This window comes from Myxine glutinosa, chromosome 5 (genome assembly GCF_964187855.1).
Source record: "Myxine glutinosa chromosome 5, kmMyxGlut1.1, whole genome shotgun sequence".
Taxonomy (NCBI): domain Eukaryota; kingdom Metazoa; phylum Chordata; class Myxini; order Myxiniformes; family Myxinidae; genus Myxine; species Myxine glutinosa.
The window spans coordinates 26708091-26731367 of NC_136265.1; the positions used below are offsets into that span (position 1 = coordinate 26708091).

A 23277-nucleotide genomic window follows, 5' to 3' on the forward strand; every position below is an offset into this window, starting at 1 on the left:
CACCGCATTAAAACTAAGGCAGACTTTTATTTAAATTAGGAAAGTCCTCAAGCAGGTCGTAATTGTTACCCTATTCCACCATACACCGATGACCATGAACAACCATAGCTTGGTGACAACTTACCCAGGTCCTACGTATCGAGTTTGGTTCTATTTTTTACCCACTCTATTCCAATTCGTCGCAGCATGAATGATGTACATAATTTGCTCGTAACCTGCAGTGTAATTCGAAAGCCATAAACATCTCCGCTTTTTTGTCGCAAAGACGAATGCTCGACGTTTCGGCCAGTGATCCTCGTCGGGGAACTATGCAAATGGCACACTTTTGGTATCCATCTTAAATGGACTGAGGCAATGCTTGCGACGGAGAAATGAGACCCCCATCTTCGTGCAATACAATAAACGAATGTCGAGATGTATTTATTGGTGTTTGCGGACCAGTTGTATCACGTTTTGTACGGATTTGTGGCCTTTTTACCGATCAAATTGCTGCGAACGTTCACCAAATGAACGCGGTGCTACATGGAAATGTGTGCACCGGCCCTTGGATAGACGTTAAGCCGGGTGTCCCATCTGCCAGCATTATTTCGGTGGACGTGAACCTATCCCATGGTGTCCTTCGCGAAGAGTCGACAATTCATCGTTGGAATCCGGAACAAAGTATATGGATTCGGACTCGGATGTGCACAGCAGAGCTTCAGAAAATGATGCAACTAAGGGGTTGAATTCGGAATGTAATCCCAGTCCAGTACGTACTCACCGACGACCAAACTGTGTGTTCAGACGATAACAGCACACACACACACACACACACACACACACACACACACACACACACACACACACACACACACACACACACACACACACACGGGGGAGTTGGTCGCACACACACACATCTCGTTTTTTCATTTCTGTTCCTCACAATTCTGTCTCTCTCTTATTTACAGACACACACACACATATATACAGATATGCGCACACACACACACACACACACACACACACACACACACACACACACACGGGAGTGGGTCACACACACACACACACACACACACGGGGGAGTGGGTCACACACACACACACACACACACACACACACACACACACACACACACACACACACACACACACACACACACACATGGGGGAGTGGGTTGCACACAGAAATCTCGATTTTTTCATTTCTGTTCCTCACAATTCTGTCTCTCTCTTATTTACAGACACGCACACACATATATACAGATATACACACACACACACACACACACACACACACACACACACACACACACACACACACACACACACACACACACAATGAGTGGCAGCCTCAGTGGCCTAACGGCTCTCTTCTACAGCTCTGGGAATAAAGAACGTTTTGACTGTGATCCCCCTGAGAATCGCGCAACCGCCGGCCAAAGGGCGCTCGGGTTTCGCTCGCGGGTCCATGTGGGAAACCATGCACGTGGAACTTGGGCCACCGCATTAGCTTGGCTTGGCTGCCTCTGCGTTCACACGGGGCCACGCAGATGGTTATCTCGAGACTCGGGGTTCGAACCTGCGCGTATTGAGAAGATTGAAATCTGACTGAGGAAAGAATTGCAATCATCATTGTTCATTGGAGTGCGAGGGGGACATGAGAGGCTTTGGAAATCCCTGAAATGAAATCTTCCATTTACCAATATTGCGCTTCGCTACGTCATTTTGGCAGAATCTTACCGATCAAAGTTCTTCTGTCTTGTGAGAATTTGGGGAAGTACTGTTTTTACCTTTCTCGAGCCTTTTCCAGGAAACCTGGGTGATATTTTTCACTGTGCTTAGAAACCGTTTATCGTACGATGGCTTTTATTTTTCTTATTCTCCCGAACGCCATTCCGACAACTTTCATTCCTTCGTCAGCCCTCCAGTTCGCTGGATGTCTCGGTCGTTACTACCTGTTATTTTAATATTTCAAAATGTTCCAATCATACGCTTAATCGATGAAGATCTTAAAACAGAAACCCCACAAAAAACCAAATCATTCCCTTAATACCTTGAAATAGTGTTTCATCTCCACCAATAGCTGCATTTTAATCCCTTACCAACCGCCCTTACCCCGATGCTTCCCTTCCCACATTACCCTTTACTGGTGGTGGAGTTTACTGGTGGTGGAGAAAAGCACTTCATTAGTATTGGAGAAGTGCAGCAGGGAAGGAAGCACTCCGTTGTGCAACGACGTTCAGTTAATCTTTCTTCCGAGTACTTTTACCCAAGCCTGGTGTTGGCTTCGCGGTTAGGGTGAATATTATGACGTCATAGGTCACGTGGTACAGGCGCCATCTTGGAAAAACGTTACACCTCTATATCTCCCAAACCGCTCGATGGAAAAAATGGACACATGACTCATTGTCAAGTACTCACCATGGAGAATAAGATATGTTGATGATGATGTCATCGGTGCCTTAATTATGACGTCATAATTCGACAAGTACAACACTTGATCTGATCAGTATTAAAAAAATAAAAATTCTCTGCAACTGTTCGTCCGATTGGCACGAAATTTTTAGAATATGAGCGGCGCCTCCTGTGGAATTTTAAAAAGGATAATTATGACGTCATATGTCACGTGGTACAGGCGCCAACTTGGAAAAATCGAAAAAATGTTGCACCTCTATATTCTCTGAAACCGCTTCATGGAAAAAACTGAAACATGGCTCATTGTCAAGTACTCCGCTTGGGGAATAAGGTATGCTAATGATGATGTCATCGGTACTTTAATTATGACGTCATAATTGGACAAGTACAATGCTTGATTTTATCAGTATGAATTTTTTTCTCTGCAATCCTCGGTCCGATTGACACGAAATTTTCACCATAGGAGGGTGTCCTACTGCAGAATATTTTAATGATTATTATGACGTCATAGGTCACGTGGCACAGGCGCCATCTTGAAAAAACTTCGCACTTCTATCTCTGAAACCACTCCAAGGAATAAATTGAGACCTGGCTCATTGTCAACTATTCCCCATGGGGAATAAGATATGTTAATGATGATGTCATGGGTGCCTTCGTTATGACGTCATAATTCGACAAATACAACACTTATCCATCCGATCATTATGAATTTTTTTTCAGCAACCGTTGGTCTGATGGACAAGAAATTTTCTCCATAGGAGTGCCTCCTCCTTTAGAATATTTTAATGATGGTCATGACGTGATAGGTCATGTGTTACAGGTGCCATCTTGGGAAAATCGAAAAACGTTGCACCTCTATCTCCAAAAACCGCTCTATGGAAAAAATTGAAACGTGGCTCATTGTAAATAACTCCATATGGGGAATAGGTGTTGTTAACGATGACGTCATTGGTGCCATAATTATGACGTCATAATTTGACAGGGCAACGCTTAGTCTGATCAGTTTTAAAATTTATTGAGCATGATCTATGTAACAATTATTTAGAGAATATAAATTTATGATGTCATCGCTCACGTGGTCTGGATCAAAAAAAAGCAGCCATATTGGATCAAAAAAAAAGAAACGTTCAAAAACAGAAGAGTTGGCTCACACCAAGTTGACTGTGCAAGGTAAGTATTCTATGAATACCATCTAGTTCCCTGTGTGTCGCAAGAGGCGACTAACAGGGTTGGCAGCAGGAAGAGCATCCGGCCATAAAACATTCCTTCAAAAAGGGGACCACGGTGCCCGAAAAAGGCCAACCCCTGCTCTGCGGGTAAAAATGGCCTCTAAAGGTGGGTCTAAACGTGGGTCTAAAGGTGGGTCAAGTACTTTTACCCACCAAAAAAAACCCCGCAAAACGTCCTTTCAAAAATAATAAGAAGCATTTGCATTTATGTTGAAATAATTACTGCTAAAACACTTCCCTTCGTGAACATGTCACCGATGAGGCTAAACAGAAGGGAAGGAATGAAAGCCACGATGTGATGACGACAGGGACATGTGGCTTCATCACGAGTTTAGATCAGTTGGCAAGGCGAGCATAAAGATTTGAGGAGGATGAAGGCTTGATGGAAAATGGCGGTTGGATGGAATGAAGGGTTTGAGAAACAGTTCTGATTCTGATGTGCCATACGATGTTAGAACGTCTGTGCTGCTGGAGCAGTTTCTCGGCGAGGGTTATTCTGGGTGGTTTGCCATTGCCTGCCCAGCAGTATTTAGGGTAGGAATTTGTAATTTGTTCTTGGGTACGCGCCTACCCTTTGCGAAGGACACCGTGCGATCTTTAACGTCCACCAACTAATGTCGGTAGATGGGACGCCCAGTTTAACGTCCATTCAAGGATGAAAGTTTATAGCTGGGTTGGGATTTGAACCCAGGCTGGACAGCTTAGAGGGGAGTGTGCGTACCTCGAGGCTATCCTGCCAATCCTGACACGTGGAGAAGTCCAAGTATTTGTCGAACGTCTTTCAACTCCTTCAGTCGAACGTCTTTCAAGGCCTGGCATGCTGGTTGGTGGAAGACTTGTTCCAAAAACGGTCCCTGACCGACCCGACAAGAAGGTGGGAACAATCTCAGTTAAAGAAATTGTAGTGGATGTGCCTCATCGTGGCGAGTTATTGGAAGCTTTTGTCAGTTGAAAAACCAAAAAACCTGGCCGACTGAAAATTGGCCCTGGCCAAAAATTGTCGAGATTGTCATCAGAGGGCCTGATTCAGTTCTTGAGTTAGGGATGGTGAGGATTCCAAAATGTAAGGATAATGATAGGAAGGAAAGTAGAGGGTGGGACAGTAGTGCTTTGCATGCTCGATTATTTAGTATTGGAAGTCTCTTTCAGACAATTCATCCTTGCGATGATTATTCGCCGGTGATAGACACAAACGCGTGACCATTCCCAGAGAAACGAAGTGGTTCTCCGTCCCAGGTGAACTGCAAATGCACTGCAAAGAGTACGGAACATCAAATCAAAATTGCCACGTGATTACGTCTCTTAACTAGATGGTATTCATAGAATACTTACCCTGCGCAGTCAACTTGTTGCGAGCCAACTCTTCTGTTCTTTAACATTTTTTTCTTTCATCCAATATGGCTGCCAGACCACGTGAGCGATGACATCATAAATTTATATTCTCTAATATAATTGTTGCATAGATCACGCTCAATACATTTCAAACTGATCAGACGAAGCGTTGTCCCTGTCGAATTATGACGTCATAATTATGGCACCAATGACGTCATCGTTAACAACACCTATTCCCCATATGGAGTTCTTGACAATAAGCCATGTTTCAATTTTTTCTATGCAGTGGTTTTGGAGATATAGAGGTGCAGCATTTTTCGTTTTTTCCAAGATGGCGCCTGTACCACATGACCTATGACATCATGATCATCATTAAAATATTATACATGAGAAGGCGTTCCTATGGTGAAAATTTCGTGCCCATCAGACCAACAGTTGCTGAGAATTTTTTTTCACAATTTTCAGATAAGTGTTGTACTTGTCGAATTATGACGTCATAACGAAGGCACCCATGACATCATCATTAACATATCTTATTCCCTAAGGGGAGTACTTGACAATGAGCCATGTTTAAATTTTTTCCATGGAGCGGTTTTGGAGATATAGAGGTGCAACTTTTTTCGATTTTTTCCAAGATGTCGTCTGTACCATGTGACCTATGACGTTATAATTATCATTAAAAACATACTAGAGGAGGAGCCGCATATAATCTGAAAATTTAGTGTCCATCGGTCCAACAGTTGCAGAGGAATTTTTGTTTTATTCATACTGATCAGATCAAGCGTTGTACTTGTCGAATTATGACGTCATAATTAAGGCACCGATGACATCACCATCAACATATCTTATTCCCCATGGTGAGTACTTGACAATGAGCCATGTTTCAATTTTTCCATTGAGCGGTTTGGGAGATATAGAGGTGTAACGTTTTTCCAAAATGGCGTCCATTCCACGTGACCTATGACGTCATAATTATGAATAAAAATATTCTACAGGCGGAGGCGCTTCTATGGTAAAATTTCGTGTCAATCGGACCAACGGTTGCCGAGAAAATGAATTTTTAAAATGCAGACACGTACGGCACACGTACGGCACACACACGGCACACGTAGGCACCTGAATGCTTAACCCCGCTTTTCGCTTCGTGAGCGCAGGGTAATTACCTACTATTGGAACTTGAGCAGGTTTGTTAGTTCTTTGTAATAAAACCATAAAACACGGTGTTTGTTTGTCATCAACCGACCCCGACGTATCCAGTATAGCACCACCTGGTGGTGGTGAGAGGGTATTACAAGTCAGCCGTGGAGAAACGACATGAGTGCACTTGCGGGTGCTAAAAGTAGGCGAGCTATTGCGGGCAACCAGGCCAAATCCAAATCCCTGGGCTAACCAGCAGAGGGCATTGCATCAGCGGCACAGCCACAATCATTATGGAAGATTTCAACAAATTTCACCAACACACAAACACCGCACAAAACAAATCCAGGCGAGGGTCTGCAATATCTTATTGCTCTTTCTTGATTGGCTATGAATAAGGCCCTGGTAGATAAGCATAGATGGATTAAGGATGAGATGGCCACAAATTGCATTGAAGAGAACAGAAAGGACCACGTTGAGGGTGGTCTTTGTCCTGCAGTGGACCCAAATAGGCTGGTCGAGTCACGTGATGGCTTCCAACTTTTATTGGGCTCTTTATGGTGGATTTTGACTGAGAATGCGCAATGAAATGCAACCCAGGCATGTTAAATCTACCGGTCTTTTATTTTTTACCTTTAGTTTTTCATTTTTTTCAAAGTATGACATCATCATCTACCAACCTAGAGAGGGGCGTTTATCGTCAGCATTGGGTCAGATTACTTGAGGAAAACTTTGGAACTACTTGGAAAATCCTATTGAAACCCTTGGCTGATTGGCTCACAGCTTCCCTGTATTTTCCCTTTGGATTTGGCTGGTTGTTGTGTTCCGGCAGATGGCGCAAGCTGCGCAGAAATGGAATTTGAAGCCGGAGCGGTGTGGGGCACGGGATATGGAGTCGCCATTCGCTGCTTGGCACACATAATGATGATAGTATGGCGACATCACCTACTGTATGTGAAATTCTGGTCGAGAGAACATTTTGTTGGCACGTGTCCCTTGTCCTTCATGTAAATATCTGAGCCATCGTTCTCCGTGCACCTCATTCGCACCACAATGTTGTTTTCACCAGAGGTCAACCGCACTACAGATTGTATCCCAAGATCAGTTGGATCCTGTTTCAAACTCAACATGTGATCCACCTCCATGAAACCCCAACAGGACATCTTGCATTGAAGCGACGGCACACGGTTGGAGAGGGTGCAAGCAAGAATCTCGACGGAGCGTGCTAGGCACCACACTAGTTCTAGGCACCACACCAGGGCATGGGACCACACTAGTTCTAGGCACCACACGAGTTCTAGGCACCACACCAGGGCATGGGACCACACTAGTTCTAGGCACCACACGAGTTCTAGGCACCACACCAGGGCATGGCACCACACTAGTGCTAGGCACCACACTAGTTCTAGGCACCACACCAGGGCATGGCACCACACTAGTTCTAGGCACCACACGAGTTCTAGGCACCACACTAGTGCTAGGCACCACACTAGTTCTAGGCACCAGACTAGTTCTAGGCACCAGACTAGTTCTAGGCACCACACGAGTTCTAGGCACCACACTAGTGCGAGGCACCACACTAGTTCTGGGCACCAGACTAGTTCGAGGCACCACACAAGTTCTAGTCACCACACCAGTGCTAGGCACCACGCTAGTTCGAGGCACCAGACTAGTTCTAGGCACCACACTAGTTCTAGGCACCACACTAGTTCTAGGCATCACACTAGTGCTAGGCACCACACTAGTTCTAGGCACCAGACTAGTTGTAGGCACCACACAAGTTCTAGACATCAGACTAGTTCTAGGCACCACACAAGTTCTAGACACCACACTAGTTCTAGGCACCACACAAGTTCTAGGCATCAGACTAGATCTAGGCACCACACTAGTTCTAGGCACCACACTAGTTCTAGGCATCACACTAGTGCTAGGCACCACACTAGTTCTAGGCACCAGACTAGTTATAGGCACCACACTGGTGGTAGGCACCACACAAGTTCTAGACATCAGACTAGTTCTAGGCACCACACAAGTTCTAGACACCACACTAGTTCTAGGCACCACACAACTTCTAGGCACCACACAAGTTCTAGGCATCAGACTAGTTCTAGGCATCAGACTAGTTCTAGGCATCAGACTAGTTCAAGACATCAGACTAGTTCAAGACATCACACTAGTTCTAGACACCACACTAGTGCTAGGCAGCACACGATTTATATGCACCACACAATTTCCAGGGAACACACGAGTTCTAGGCACCACACTAGTTCTAGGCATCACACTAGTGCTAGGCACCACACGATTTCTATGCACCACACAATTTATATGCACCACACAATTTCTAGGCACCACACAATTTCTAGGCACCACACTCGTTCCAGGCACCACACTCGTTTTCGGTACCACCCTAGTTCTCAGTACCACACTAGTTCTAGGTACCACACTAGCACTAGGCACCACACAATTTCTAGGCACCACACTAGTTCTAGGCACCACACTAGTTCCAGACACTACACTCGTTTCAGGCACCGCACTAGTGATAGGCACCACACTAGTTCTAGGCATCAGACTAGTTCTAGGCGACACATCAGTTCTAGGCACCACACGAGTTCTAGGCAACACATCAGTTCTAGGCACTACACTAGTTCTAGGCATTACACTAGTTCTAGGCACCACACTAGTTCTAGGTGACACATCAGTTCAAGGCACCACACTAGTTCTAGGCACCACACTAGTTCTAGGTGACACATCAGTTTGAAGCACCACACTAGTGCTAGGCACCACACTTGTGCTTGGCAACACATCAGTTCTAGGCACCACACTAGTTCTAAGCAACACATCATTTCTAGGCACCACACAAGTTCTAGACACCACACGAGTTCTAGACACCACAACTAGTTCTAGGCACCACACTAGTTCTAGGCACAACACTAGTTCTAGGCACCACACTAGTTACAGGCACCACGCTAGTTCTACACACCACACTTTTCTAGACACCACACTAGTTCTAGACAGCACACTAGTTCTAGACACCACACTCATGCTCCGCACCACACTAGTTCTAGGCACCACACTAGTTCTAGGCACCACACTAGTTCTAGGCACAACACTAGTTCTCGGCACCACACTAGTTCTACACAGCACACCAGTTCTAGACACCACACGAGTTTGAGGCACAACACAAGTGCTAGGCACCACACTAGTTCTAGACACCACACTAGTTCTAGACACCACACTAGTTCTAGGCACCACACTAGTTCCACACACCACACTAGTTCTAGACACCACACTAGTTCTAGACACCACACTAGTGCTAGGCACCATGCTAGTTCTAGACACCACACTAGTTCTAGACACCACACTAGTTCTAGACACCACACTAGTTCTAGACACCACACTAGTGCTAGGCACCATGCTAGTTCTAGACACCACACTAGTTCTAGACACCACACTAGTTCTAGACACCACACTAGTTCTAGACACCACACTAGTTCTAGACACCACACTAGTTCTAGACACCACACTAGTTCTAGACACCACACTAGTTCCAGACACCACACTAGTTCCACACACCACACTAGTTCTAGACACCACACTAGTTCTAGACACCACACTAGTGCTAGGCACCACACTAGTTCTAGACACCACACTAGTTCTAGACACCACACGAGTTTGAGGCACCACACAAGTGCTAGGCACCACACTAGTTCTAGACACCACACTAGTTCTAGACACCACACTAGTTCTAGGCACCACACTAGTTCCACACACCACACTAGTTCTAGACACCACACTAGTTCTAGACACCACACTAGTGCTAGGCACCATGCTCGTTCTATACACCACACTAGTTCTAGACACCACACTAGTTCTAGACACCACACTTGTTCTAGACACCACACTAGTGCTAGGCACCATGCTAGTTCTAGACACCACACTAGTTCTAGACACCACACTAGTTCTAGACACCACACTGGTTCTAGACACCACACTAGTTCGAGACACCACACTAGTTCTAGACACCACACTAGTTCCACACACCACACTAGTTCTAGACACCACACTAGTTGTAGACACCACACTAGTGCTAGGCACCATGCTAGTTCTAGACACCACACTAGTTCTAGACATCACACTAGTTCTAGACATCACACTAGTTCTAGACACCACACTAGTTCCACACACCACACTAGTTCTAGACACCACACTAGTTGTAGACACCACACTAGTGCTAGGCACCATGCTAGTTCTAGACACCACACTAGTTCTAGACACCACACTAGTTCCACACACCACACTAGTTCTAGACACCACACTAGTTGTAGACACCACACTAGTGCTAGGCACCATGCTAGTTCTAGACACCACACTAGTTCTAGACACCACACTAGTTCCACACACCACACTAGTTCTAGACACCACACTAGTTCCACACACCACACTAGTTCTAGACACCACACTAGTTGTAGACACCACACTAGTGCTAGGCACCATGCTAGTTCTAGACACCACACTAGTTCTAGACACCACACTAGTGCTAGGCACCATGCTAGTTCTAGACACCACACTAGTTCTAGACACCACACTAGTTCTAGACACCACACTAGTTCTAGACACCACACCAGTTCTGGACACCACACTAGTTCTAGGCACCACACTAGTTCTAGACACCACACCAGTTCTGGACACCACACTAGTTCTAGACACCACACTAGTTCTAGGCACCATACTAGTTTACCCAAAGACCCAAAATCCGCAGCCCTTGGTATCCGTGACATGTCGTTGAGATATGCTCACGCATTACCTTGAAAAGCACTTCTAGGCCAAGAATTATAAGTTAAACCTGGAAAAAATTTATAACAAGCTGAAAATTTCAGGAAAGGTCCAGAAAAATGAGTTAAAAAACATACCAAAAGTCCCCGAAAATCCTCCTTGTGTTTTTCAAGATGGCCGCAAAAATGGCCGCCATTTTGTTTTTTATCATATCTTAAGAAGTAGACATGGTAGAAATGCAAACAAAGTGTCGAAACATAGGTTTTCAAACACAAGCAATCCTATAAAATCATTAATTACATGACTAAAACACTCAAAATATCCAAAACCAAGATGGCGGCCAGTATGGTGCGAAATATGGCCACCGTTCTCTATTTTATCATATCTTAGCAACCACATATGATAGAAATGCAAACAAAGTGTCTAAATATAGGTTTGAAGACACAAGCAATCCAATGAAATCATTAATCACATGATTAAAAAGCCCAAAATGTAAAAATCAAGATGGCGACCAGTATGAACGTCAGTGTGGCTGACAAATCCAAGCCAAATCAAACCTTACTTTTATGAGTAGGCACATATAAATTATGTACGTAGTGTGTTCAAAAAGTATCCGACCTTTATTTTTCGTGCGTAAAAAAAAAGAAGCTAGGGAGGCGTTGATTGGTGCACGTATGTAGGCGATCCTAATGCGCACGCGTGAATTTTTTCCCACCTGCAGAAGCTGTCATTCGACGGCAGACCGCCGATGAGTGAGGAAATGTAAGCGAGCGCCGTCGGATTTTCGTTTTTGACAAAATGACGGAAAAACTTGAACAACGCTACTGCATCAAATTTTGTGTTTTTTGGCCTCGGGGATGTTGGATGCTTCCATTGTGATGACTGCAACTTGGTTTCTGGGTCGTACCCATAAACCCAGGACTCATCGCCAGTGATCACTGTGTTGAGGAAGCTGGGATCGCTGTTCACAGTCTCCAGCATGTCCTGTGCGATCTCCATAGTCTAGTAGGAAGGCTAGGTCCCCCTGCACCCCCCGGAGATATACTTCTAATCAGTGTTTCTAGATTGGAGAAAATGTGTAGAAAATGACTAGCTATGGCCCCAAGCTGAAAAAATGTCCCACATACCATTTTTATGCAAATTACTGCTGCAAATTTTATGCAAAATTATGCAAATTTTATGCAAATTTTTGATGAGGAGTAGAGTTGAGGGGTCTTTGAGGGCTTCATCGAGGTGCTCTCGGTTGCAAGACTGGGTCATTCTGAGAAGCACAGCAGGGTCAGAGATCATGATGTTCTCCTCCTCAGTGAATCTCTCCATCAACAGCCTCTCCATTGCCTCACACACTGTTTTGAGGCAAAAGAGGGACTTTGCGTAGGCCTTTCCACTGAGAACACCTTTGAGAGATCCACTTGTTACTAGTTGTGCCTCAAAGAGAATCTCTGCATATCCAGAACCACGCATCTTGTGTCCAGTGAGCATCCCGATGTAGTTCATGGATGTGTGGAAGGGTCCAATCGTTACTACATGACTAGCAAATTCATTTGGCCAGCGCCAGATGATGGGAAGGGCTTTCATGCAGACACCCAGATCAAATGTATTCAGGACCCATCTCTGACCCACCTCAGCAGTTGCTGCCTCGGAACGCTTCAGTAGCTCACGAACAACTGCGTTGTCTGTGATCGGTCTGTGCCTGGTGCCTGCATGGCATGGCAATGGCCTGCAGCCTGTGCCTGGGCTAGGGGGTTTCACCTCTGCAACTGGTTCTCCCCCACCCAGCAAATCAACAGTCGACTACTGCACGCCTATCCACCAACCGATCACAGACAACGCAGTTGTTCGTGAGCTACTGAAGCGTTCCGAGGCAGCAACTGCTGAGGTGGGTCAGAGATGGGTCCTGAATACATTTGATCTGGGTGTCTGCATGAAAGCCCTTCCCATCATCTGGCGCTGGCCAAATGAATTTGCTAGTCATGTAGTAACGATTGGACCCTTCCACACATCCATGAACTACATCGGGATGCTCACTGGACACAAGATGCGTGGTTCTGGATATGCAGAGATTCTCTTTGAGGCACAACTAGTAACAAGTGGATCTCTCAAAGGTGTTCTCAGTGGAAAGGCCTACGCAAAGTCCCTCTTTTGCCTCAAAACAGTGTGTGAGGCAATGGAGAGGCTGTTGATGGAGAGATTCACTGAGGAGGAGAACATCATGATCTCTGACCCTGCTGTGCTTCTCAGAATGACCCAGTCTTGCAACCGAGAGCACCTCGATGAAGCCCTCAAAGACCCCTCAACTCTACTCCTCATCAAAAATTTGCATAAAATTTGCATAATTTTGCATAAAATTTGCAGCAGTAATTTGCATAAAAATGGTATGTGGGACATTTTTTCAGCTTGGGGCCATAGCTAGTCATTTTCTACACATTTTTTCCAATCTAGAAACACTGATTAGAAGTATATCTCCGGGGGGTGCAGGGGGACCTAGTCTTCCTACTAGACTACCAAACGGAGTTGCTTCTGCTCAATCGTTAGCAGCTTTGGTACGAACTTCGCTGAGATTCTCCTGAAGCCCAAATCCTCCTTCATAATGGAATGAACGGTGTTGAATCTTGCGGATCGTTTCCACTTGGGAATCGCCAAGCTTTACACAAAATTTGATGCAGTGGCGTTGTTCAAGTTTTTCCGTCATTTTGTCAAAAACGAAAATCCGACGGCGCTCGCTTACATGTCCTCGCTCATCGGCGGTCTGCCTTCGAATGACAGCTTCTGCAGGTGGGAAAAAATTCACGCGTGCGCATTAGGATCGCCTACATACGTGCACCAATCAACGCCTCCCTAGCTTCTTTTTTTTTTACGCACGAAAAATAAAGGTCGGATACTTTTTGAACACAGTAGTATAATATAAAAGGAAATTAGGGAAGCCTTAATACCCTCTAAGCTTAGTTCTTTTCATAGTTTATGAATTGAGCATAAAGTCATTTATTACCATGTTGCTTCATGGATGATCCTCATTGTCATCTTCAGTCTCGTTATCCAATGGTATTGGTGCTGTATCTTCATCATCCATATCCAACAATGTTGGTGTAGTATTCTTGCATGATTGGCCGGTACATTTGCTGCACATTGAAATGCAAAACAATCCCTGTTTCTTGCATCCACATGACATACCACCACATCCATCAACCTTGCACCCGCATAAAATCATGTTGAGCAAAGTGTCAGGGGCAACAGGGATGTCGGTTTCCACTGGTGCGAGGGTATTATCCTGTGACCTCCATCCCCAATCTGTTGGTGGCAAAGTATTTCCCATCCATTCTTGAACCGTGAGATAAGTGCGGTACGAATGTTGCTTTGCTGCAGCTCTAGTTGGAGGCAGACTTGCTAGCTGAAAAGATGAACTCAGGGAACTGCGACCAATTGCCCGTTTGTATGCAATGTGGCGGTATTCATCAAGCGATTCAAAGTTGTTGGCCGCATACAGCTTGAGAATAAAGCTTTCTCCTGCTCGTTTCACCTCGTCATGGGTGCTTCCAATTTTTGTGAAGGTATCCAACAAGTCATAGTCCTGTTTTTGGTGCACAATGTTGAAAGCTTTACGCTTGCCCTGACGACAGATCGCAGACACAGTGTCACAACCTGTCACAGCATGTAGAAACATCAAGTGATTGCTGGTGTCTCCTATGGCATGCTGAATATCATGAATGTTGTAGACCGTTACAGGATTGCTGCGGCATAACATGTACATATCTGTAGTAGCGGTTGCTCGAGCCACCAACATGACAAGTAAGTCAGTGTCTGTACCAACGACAACAACTGGCAGCTCTTCTGACTCTGCAACGGCTAGCGCTGTTGAAACAATCAGTGTGTCTGCGTCTGCTTCAGCCTGCTTGACACGTATGCCAGCCATAAGCATCTTTTCACGTAGAGTTTGTATTAGTCTCTTCGTATTGTTACTGTTAGCTAAGAATGCTGCTTGTGTTGTGGTGGTTGGCATTCTCATCGAGAAATTCACAAAGCTGCTTGAAAGCTTCATCCTTTACTTTATCATTTGGCCTGCCAACGGATTTTTCATGTTTATCTCCGAGGAATGCTGAGGCACAATTACGGTGATATTTTGCCTCAGCTGCCACTAGATCAAAGGCGTGTCGTATGCGATCTGCAACAACATTACCCCAATCATCTTGTCTATTTGTGGCATGATTCAAGACAGTTTCCTGGAATAGTAGGGTTTCAACGTTGCTAACAACTTTCCTGCGTTTGGTCGCTATTTTATAGTCAACAGCTATAACTTCTGAACAGAACATACAGTCACGTTTGATGTCAAATGTAGAAACACCTGATCGCAGTTGTGGTGTTTCTTCATCTTGTATCAGAGTAGCAGATGATTTCCTCTTTTCAGCAGTTATTGTGCTTTGACGGGTATAGTTCTTGCGGCATGCAACATGAAGTCTCAGTGGTGATGTTTTCTTCAGTACTTCATGAAGCCCATCTCCTCGCTTGAAGCTTTCCAAAACAAGTGTTTTGCGGCCCTTATCGCCAACTGTTGCAACGTCAGTCAAACCCAGCTTCTCTTTGCATATTATACAAGGCACATCCATGATCTGAAATGACAAATAAAAGTAGAAACCTTGGTTGGGGGGATTTGGGGTTTTTAAAACATGTAATTAATAATTTCATGAGATTGCTTGGGTCTTCAAACCTATGCATTTCTATCGCAAGTGGTTGCTAAGATATGAAATTGAGAACAGCGGCCATATTTACTGCCATATTGGCTGCCATCTTGGTTTTGGATATTTTTAATGTTTTAGTCATATACTTAATGATCTAAATGGATTCAAACCTATACACAAAGAATTAAGTTAAGCACCCCCCCGTTTTTTTACAACCTCGCACATTACAAGTTTGTTGTCGTCAAAACAGTGTAATATACCCATGATATTGCTATATTTTCTGGAGAAGTGATATTATGGTCACATAAAAACATAACAATCATGCCGTTTTCAATATTTTATTCTGAATAATTTAAGGTGAAATTTTTTGGGAATTTTAGGCATATTTTCACCTCAATTTAAGTATGGAGCTATAGGTCCATCACGGACAGTGTGGATGACGTTTATGTTTTCTAACGTACAGTCATTGTTCTGAGAAGACCTCTAGCGATCTTTGCGTCAATAACGTGTGTAGGACCCACGTGATCGGATCACTGACTCAACCCTACGTCTCATAGACCCTGTAAGCCGTCGTATGCGTTGCTGTGGCAGGTTGTTCCATTCCCGATGTAATGCACGTTCCAATTCATCCAGATTGGCTATTGGAGGGACCATCTTCGCAATTTGTCGTCCCAACATGTCCCAAACGTGCTCGAGGGGGTTCAGGTCAGGACTGTACGCAGGCCAGGGGATGGTTGTCACAGCACCTTGCTCCATCCGATCACGTGGGTCCTACACACGTTATTGACGCAAAGATCGCTAGAGGTCTTCTCAGAACAATGACTGTACGTTAGAAAACATAAACGTCATCCACACTGTCCGTGATGGACCTATAGCTCCATACTTAAATTGAGGTGAAAATATGCCTAAAATTCCCAAAAAATTTCACCTTAAATTATTCAGAATAAAATATTGAAAACGGCATGATTGTTATGTTTTTATGTGACCATAATATCACTTCTCCAGAAAATATAGCAATATCATGGGTATATTACACTGTTTTGACGACAACAAACTTGTAATGTGCGAGGTTGTAAAAAAACGGGGGGGTGCTTAACTTAATTCTTTGTGTATATATTTAGACTCTTTATTTGCATTTCTACCATATCTGGTTGCTAAGATATGATAAAATAGAGAACGGTGGCCATATTTGGGGTCATATTGGCCGCCATCTTGGTTTTGGATATTTTGAGTGTTTTAATCATGTAATTAATGATTTTATAGGCTTGCTTGTATTTGAAAACCTATGTTTCGACACTTTGTTTGCATTTCTACCATGTCTACTTGTTAAGATATGATAAAAAACAAAATGGCGGCCATTTTGGCGTCCATCTTGAAAAGCACAAGGAGGATTTTCGGGGACTTTTTATATGTTATTTATCATACCCAGAGGCATCTTTCCTGAAATTTTCAGCTTGTTATAATTTTTTTCCAGGTTTGGGCCTATATACACGATTACTCTTGGCCTATTCTCCATTTCGATGTGCTCAAGCCTTTGCGGATGTGGAGGATTAATGGAGGACTTGGTTATTTTGCGTTAATTACCTCCGCACACCGAATGTGGACGGAGCTTGTGTTTTCACCCCTGTCTGTTTGTCTGTCTGTGAGCAGGAAATCCTAAAACGTTATTGACGGATTATGACGGAACTTGGTGTACAGGTTGGGTTTTCGACAAGGAAGAATTGATTCAATTTTCGTGAGGATCCGGATCGGGATACGAGAAATTTTTGAGTGATTCTTCACCATTGAGTGATATGGCCAAAACGATATATGCAAAGGTCGATATTTCAAAATGTTGTTGACGGATTATGACAAAACTCGATGGATGAGTTGGTTCGGCGACAAGAACAAGCCGATTGGATTTTGGTTCAGGTCCGAATCCAGATCCGGCCTGTCGGTGGAATACAAAACAGCTTGGTCCCTTTCTAGTTCACTCTGATCTAGAGAGAATGAAATGTTGGCAATGCAAGGAGAGAATGCCATTGCACTATCTACCATGACCACAACTCAAAAGCGAATCCTTTTCGGATCAATGTGTCCTGAAGATGGGCATTAGGGCCTGATAGTAATAGTGGCCAGCAGGCCTGCAGAAGATATGACAGATGGGCAGGAGGAACTGCAGTCCAAGGAGGGAGAAGCATATTCAATTGAATTGCGAACGAATGCTTCATAAACAAATAAACGACGAAAGGCAGACATTAATCAGGAAATTATCCCGATACAGGGGAAATGATTAAACACGTTGGCAATGTTTCGACCAGAGAAATTGAAGAGTTTATAGACCATCTGTTTATTACATATGCATGGGGGGAGGACTTTGGGGGGCAGGGAAAGTAAATTGAGAGCTGGAAGGATGATCTAGTTGGGAGGTTATGAGAGCGGGAAGGGAAGGACCAATGAGCTTTGGAAGAAATAGGAATAAGGGGAGGAATTGCAAGAGGTGGCAAGATTGGAACTCCAAAGGTCAGCCATATTTGCGTACATAATATATAGATTGCCCCTTAATAAAACAAAGAAGGAACAAGCACATCAAAGTGAAAGCAATCATGTTCAGTTGAAGGATCTGACATTTCTTAATCGGTTTCATCCACTGATGACATCACATATACACACCCACAATCTTTAGAGCGGTGTTTACCATTAGTGGGAGGTCAACCTCATCTGAGAACTTTGGATGAATATTTTATTCATAATGTAAAAATGGTTGGGAATGCATCATGAATAAGTCGATGGCTGCTTGGATTGAGAGACGAATTGCAGATGTCACAGATCCTCCAGATGCATTACACTCCCATGACATGTCATGGAGGTGCTGGAAAAGGGTTCTGGACAGGAGGATAAAGAAGAGTGTGGAGAAGGAAAGCGGAGAAGAGCAGCAGGGGTTTAGAAACGGGAGAGGAAGGACGGGTGGAATGTTCACACTGAGAGATCTGGGGAAGAAACGCTTGGAGACGCAAGGGGAAATGGCATTGGGATTTGTGGACCTGGAGAAGGCCTACGACACTGTCCCGAGAGAGATGCTGATGGCGGCACCGAGATGGATGGGAGTGCCGGAAGCAGAAGTTAGGTTGGTGGAAGGGATGTGCAAGGGAATGAAGGAAAGAGTTTGGTTGGTCCTGGGATGTCAAAGGAGTTTAGCGTGAACATCGGTTTAAGGCAGGGAAGCTCTCTCAGTCCACTCATCGTTATCATGGTGATGGAGCTGGGAAGCAGGAAGGTTAACATGAGGGGTATTCTGGGGAGTGTGTTGTATGCGGACGATCTGGTTGTTGTGGTAGAGAGTGGGTGGGAGATACAGGAAATACTGGGGGAGTGGAAGGAAGCATTCCAGAAAACATGGTCTGAAGATGAGTATGGAGAAAAGTGAGCTGATGTGGGTAGGGTAGCAGGGAAAAAATGAATATCATGTTGGAGATCAGACAGATAAATAGGTTTGAGTATCTGGGGGGAAACAGTGACTGAGGATAGCAAATTGGTGGCAGAGATGAAAATAAATGAATATCAGGTTGAGGGGAACAAGCTTGGACAAGGAAATAGGTTTGAGTGTCTGGGTGAAACGGTGATCAGGGATGGTAAGTCGGAGGCAGAGGTGCGGAGGAGGATCCAGGTGGGTGTGAATGCATCGAGGAGGGCGCAAGAGTAAAGGCAGACAGAAATATATCAAGGAAATTGAAAGAAAAGGTTCAGATGTCATGTGTAATGCCGGCCTGCCTTTACGGTCTGGAGACGATGGCACTGACAGAGACAACAACAGAGGCTGCGGGTTTGCGAGAACAACTGAGTGATGAGGATTGTGGGAGTGAAAAGGGTGGATATGAGAAGGAAGGACGAACTGAGGTAGGAGATTGGTGTGCAGATGAGCTTGACGGGGAGATTGGCGAAATGCCGACTTAGATGGGCTGGACACTTTGTGTGGATGGGGGAAGAGAGAATGGCAAAGAGAGAAAGAGAGTGGATGGGTTGAAGGAGCAAAGTAGGAGGAAAAGGAGGTAGACCGCAGCTGGGATGGGAGGATTGTGTGAGGAGGGACATCAGCAAGGTGTGGGTGGTTGGAGGGTGGAAGGAGTTGGCTGAGGACAGAGGGAAGTGAAGAAGTATCGTGTCAAGACAGGGCAGAAGCTTGGTACCATTGGACCTCACCCCTTATAATGGGAAGAAGAACAGGAGGAGAAGAATAAATGGATGAGGTGTATGTATGTATGTGTGTGAGGCATGTTTTTTGAGAGTTCTACAAGAACTTTCTGATGTGGAATATGATACATCAAAATGATCGTCATGACCTCCTAAGTTGATTAGGCTAATTAACTACAAAGAATCCGGAAGAATTCCCATGTTTTAAACACACGCCTTGTTAAGGTGTATAAAGCAGCTTAATAGGTCCTTTCACAGCATGGCTGTGGAAATAAAGAAGTTGTAAAATATAGAAGAAAAACCATGATAATATTGTAACAAAGCGTACATTAATTAATATTAGCAACGGCACCCGCCCTACGGGCGGGGCTTCAATTGGGAGGCCCAAATGAAAAGGCAAAATATCAGAAATTGAAGGCTTTTTTTTTATTTTCAAACGATTTATATAAACATCCGTTAAATCATATCACATGCAAATCATCAAAATCTAAACAGTATTTGTAGAATTTCAATAAAAGCCACATCACTGTTCATATCGGTAAATATTATTCCATCGTGTTTGGAAAAACTGGAAAAGTGGAAAAATTAGAAATTGGAAAATTTGAAAAAAAAAATGGAAAAACAATATAGCCTATTTTACTCCAGGGGGTCCGAGGATTACCCACCCAAAACTTTGTTGCGATCGGTTCAGCCGTTTTTGCGGTACCTGGGAACAGACAGATGGACGGACAGACAGACAGACAGACAGACAGGCATTTGGTGAATTATAGTAAGATTAATCATATTAACAACAATAATAATAGCAGTATCATTTGGCAGTAATTAATTGGAACGGCGGCAGTCGTAACATTGTAACATTGTAACAAAGCGTACATTAATTAATATTAATCATATTAACGACAATAATAATAGCAGTATCATTTGGCAATAATTAATTAGAACGGTGGCAGACGTAGAGCGCATCGTCTCGACTCGTGCATTCATTCTGATCAAAAATACCATAGTCGACGGAACAATGCTACTATTATGGCCCACTGCTATTATGGCCTAGATACCCATATCATCCATGCATCTTATTATGTCGCATAGTTTCTTGGCATGGGTTATGAACATCATAAATTTAATTCTTCACTCATATCGGGTCGTATATATCAGATATATGAAGTTAACCAAAAAATTTGGATAAAGATTTCAATTCGATCAATTATGGCTGGAATACCACTTCACTGGTGATATCATTGTTATCACCCTATAATGGCCTATATACCCCATGGGGAGTTGATGATATATGCCAAGATTCAATTTTTTTTGCTGAGTAATTTCGGAGAAAATGATGTCCATGTTTTTAAGTGGTGAAGGGTATGTCGTTCCATCCGTCCATCTGTCCGTCAAAAATGAAGAAGAACCTTTCCAACCCACCGTGTTTAATTTTATAGGTGTATGGAAGTGGTATGTGAAGGGTATGTCCTTCCATCCTTCCATCCGTCCATCTGTCCGTCAAAAATGAAGAAGAACCTTTCCAACCCACCGTGTTTAATTTTAAAGGGTTATTAAGTGTTATTCGAGAGGGGTCTAAAGGGTAATTCTAAAGGGTAATTCTAATGGCTTCTAAAGGGTAATTATAATGGGTTCTAAACGGTATTTCTAAAGGGTAATTCTAAAGGGTTCTAAAGTTGTCAGCATCTGGAAGTCCTGTAACTTGCATGGATTGCACACATATTGCCAAACTGCACCGCTTCCTTCGGACAAGGGTGCGATTTTTTCCCCCCTTTAATTGAATATGGCTGCCATACAATGTGACCTATGACGTCAGAGTCAGCAATAAAATATTCTCCTTGGGGATTCCCTCCTATGTTTAAAGTTTTGCATTGATCGATCAAGCGGTTGCAGAGAAAACCTTTTTTTTTTTTTAAAGTGAAAACATACAGACGTAGACACAGACAGGCAGACGGGGCAATGCAATAGTCTCACATCCACTTCGGTGCGAGAATAATAATGAATGCATAATCCTGTTTAGCGCCGTTGTGTAGTGTCGTACACACCACCTTATTTAACACGTCCAAGTGCTGCAAAACTGGTATTTTGTGGAATTGGTAGAAAGTGATTTGTGTTGTAGTGTTCAAGTATATAATTAAATTGAAATAAAATAAAGATTTCAAAAGTTGCAGAAAAAAGGATTAATTCCGGAAGTTTACCGTCATTCATGCATTGTCTTATACACCACTTTATCTAACACGTTACATTAGTTCATTTTGTCTGTTGTTTGTGTCCTTTATGACATCCTTAAAAACAGTAGGTTTCCTGTCTGGAAACCAAACTATTGCTAAACTACATGTTCGTTTTCTGATTCATGTTCAAAAACTATCATTCAATTGAAATCAATATGTTCCTTGATCATAAACTGAAGTTTGTAGGCACATGGACAGACAGACAGAAGTGACCTAATTGCTTAACCCCACTTTTCGCTTCGTGTGTGCAGGGTAATAAGTATTGTGTTAACCCCTGCAGGAGATGCATAGCTGCTATGGATGGAGTGTCTGCTGCGAGTGACGGAGGTTCGAACGCTGGCCGAGTCATACCAAAGACTTTAAAAATGTTAGTGCTGCCTCCTTGCTCAGCATTTAAAAAGGATAGAGCATGGACAAACAACAACCATATGTTGGTAATAATCGTGCAGGCTTTGATGGGCCTAATGTCCTTCCCCTGTGTCTACGCTCCTTGTTTGGGAACTCCTCTTATAACCACCATCTGCCCTGCAGTCTTAGTAGATGTCTCTCATTCTGTAAAGTTCTCATTTACTCCAGCCTGATAGAGGAGGCCTAAGTAGCCTAGCTCAACACCTACATGTTTAACAGTTCTGTTTATTCTGAACCATTTCCCCTTGTACACTAGAGAGTTCATAGAACACCTTTCCCCATGCAGTTTTGAGAAAAAGGACATGGGATTTTATTGGAATTTGGACATGGGCCTCATTGGAACTAGGAAGTTACCCGTGCCCGCACGGGATTCTAAACCGGTCGGGATGGAAGCAGGAAAATGCAAATGGCGACTTCTGTCATCGAGTCGGTAAGCTGGGAGCATCTGATGTAATTTAAATGCTCCAATGGCAGCGAGGTGTTCCATTTGAAACTTTGTTAGATTATATGTAGCTATTTGATACCTATGGTCCGTAATAAAAATTTGTATTGGTGTCAAAGCCAGTGACCAATTGCCAAGTAATAATAGGATTTGGGCATCGAACTTTATTGGAATATGAAGAAGACAAAGAATCTCAAAGTTCCCCTGACCTGAGGGTGTGAGAGGCAAAACTGATTGGTAACCTTTTGCACAAGAAAAACATTCAATGTTAGTTCGGTCAGTCTTTTGCGACTGCCACTGGTAACATGTAACCCAGTGCTACCTGTGCATGGTCGAGTTGTAGGTGACTAAATTTGACTAAACCTAAATGACTAAAAATGACTAAACCCATCACAGCCTTTGGTAGTGGGGAAGGTGACTGTGAAACCCTGCCAAGACTAAAAACAATACCAGACAAAAGGGCAGATAAGCTCCCTTCGGGAGCCA

The 23277-nt window shown here is 43.8% G+C and overlaps 1 long non-coding RNA gene across 1 annotated transcript; it reads left to right on the forward strand.

The window, feature by feature from the left end:
* The first annotated feature begins 6932 nt into the window (after positions 1-6932).
* LOC137428741 (uncharacterized) lies at positions 6933-22909 on the forward strand. Its single transcript, XR_010984725.2, has 2 exons — positions 6933-7047; positions 22222-22909. It is a non-coding gene; the product is annotated as an uncharacterized LOC137428741 (long non-coding RNA).
* Positions 22910-23277: the final 368 nt, after the last annotated feature.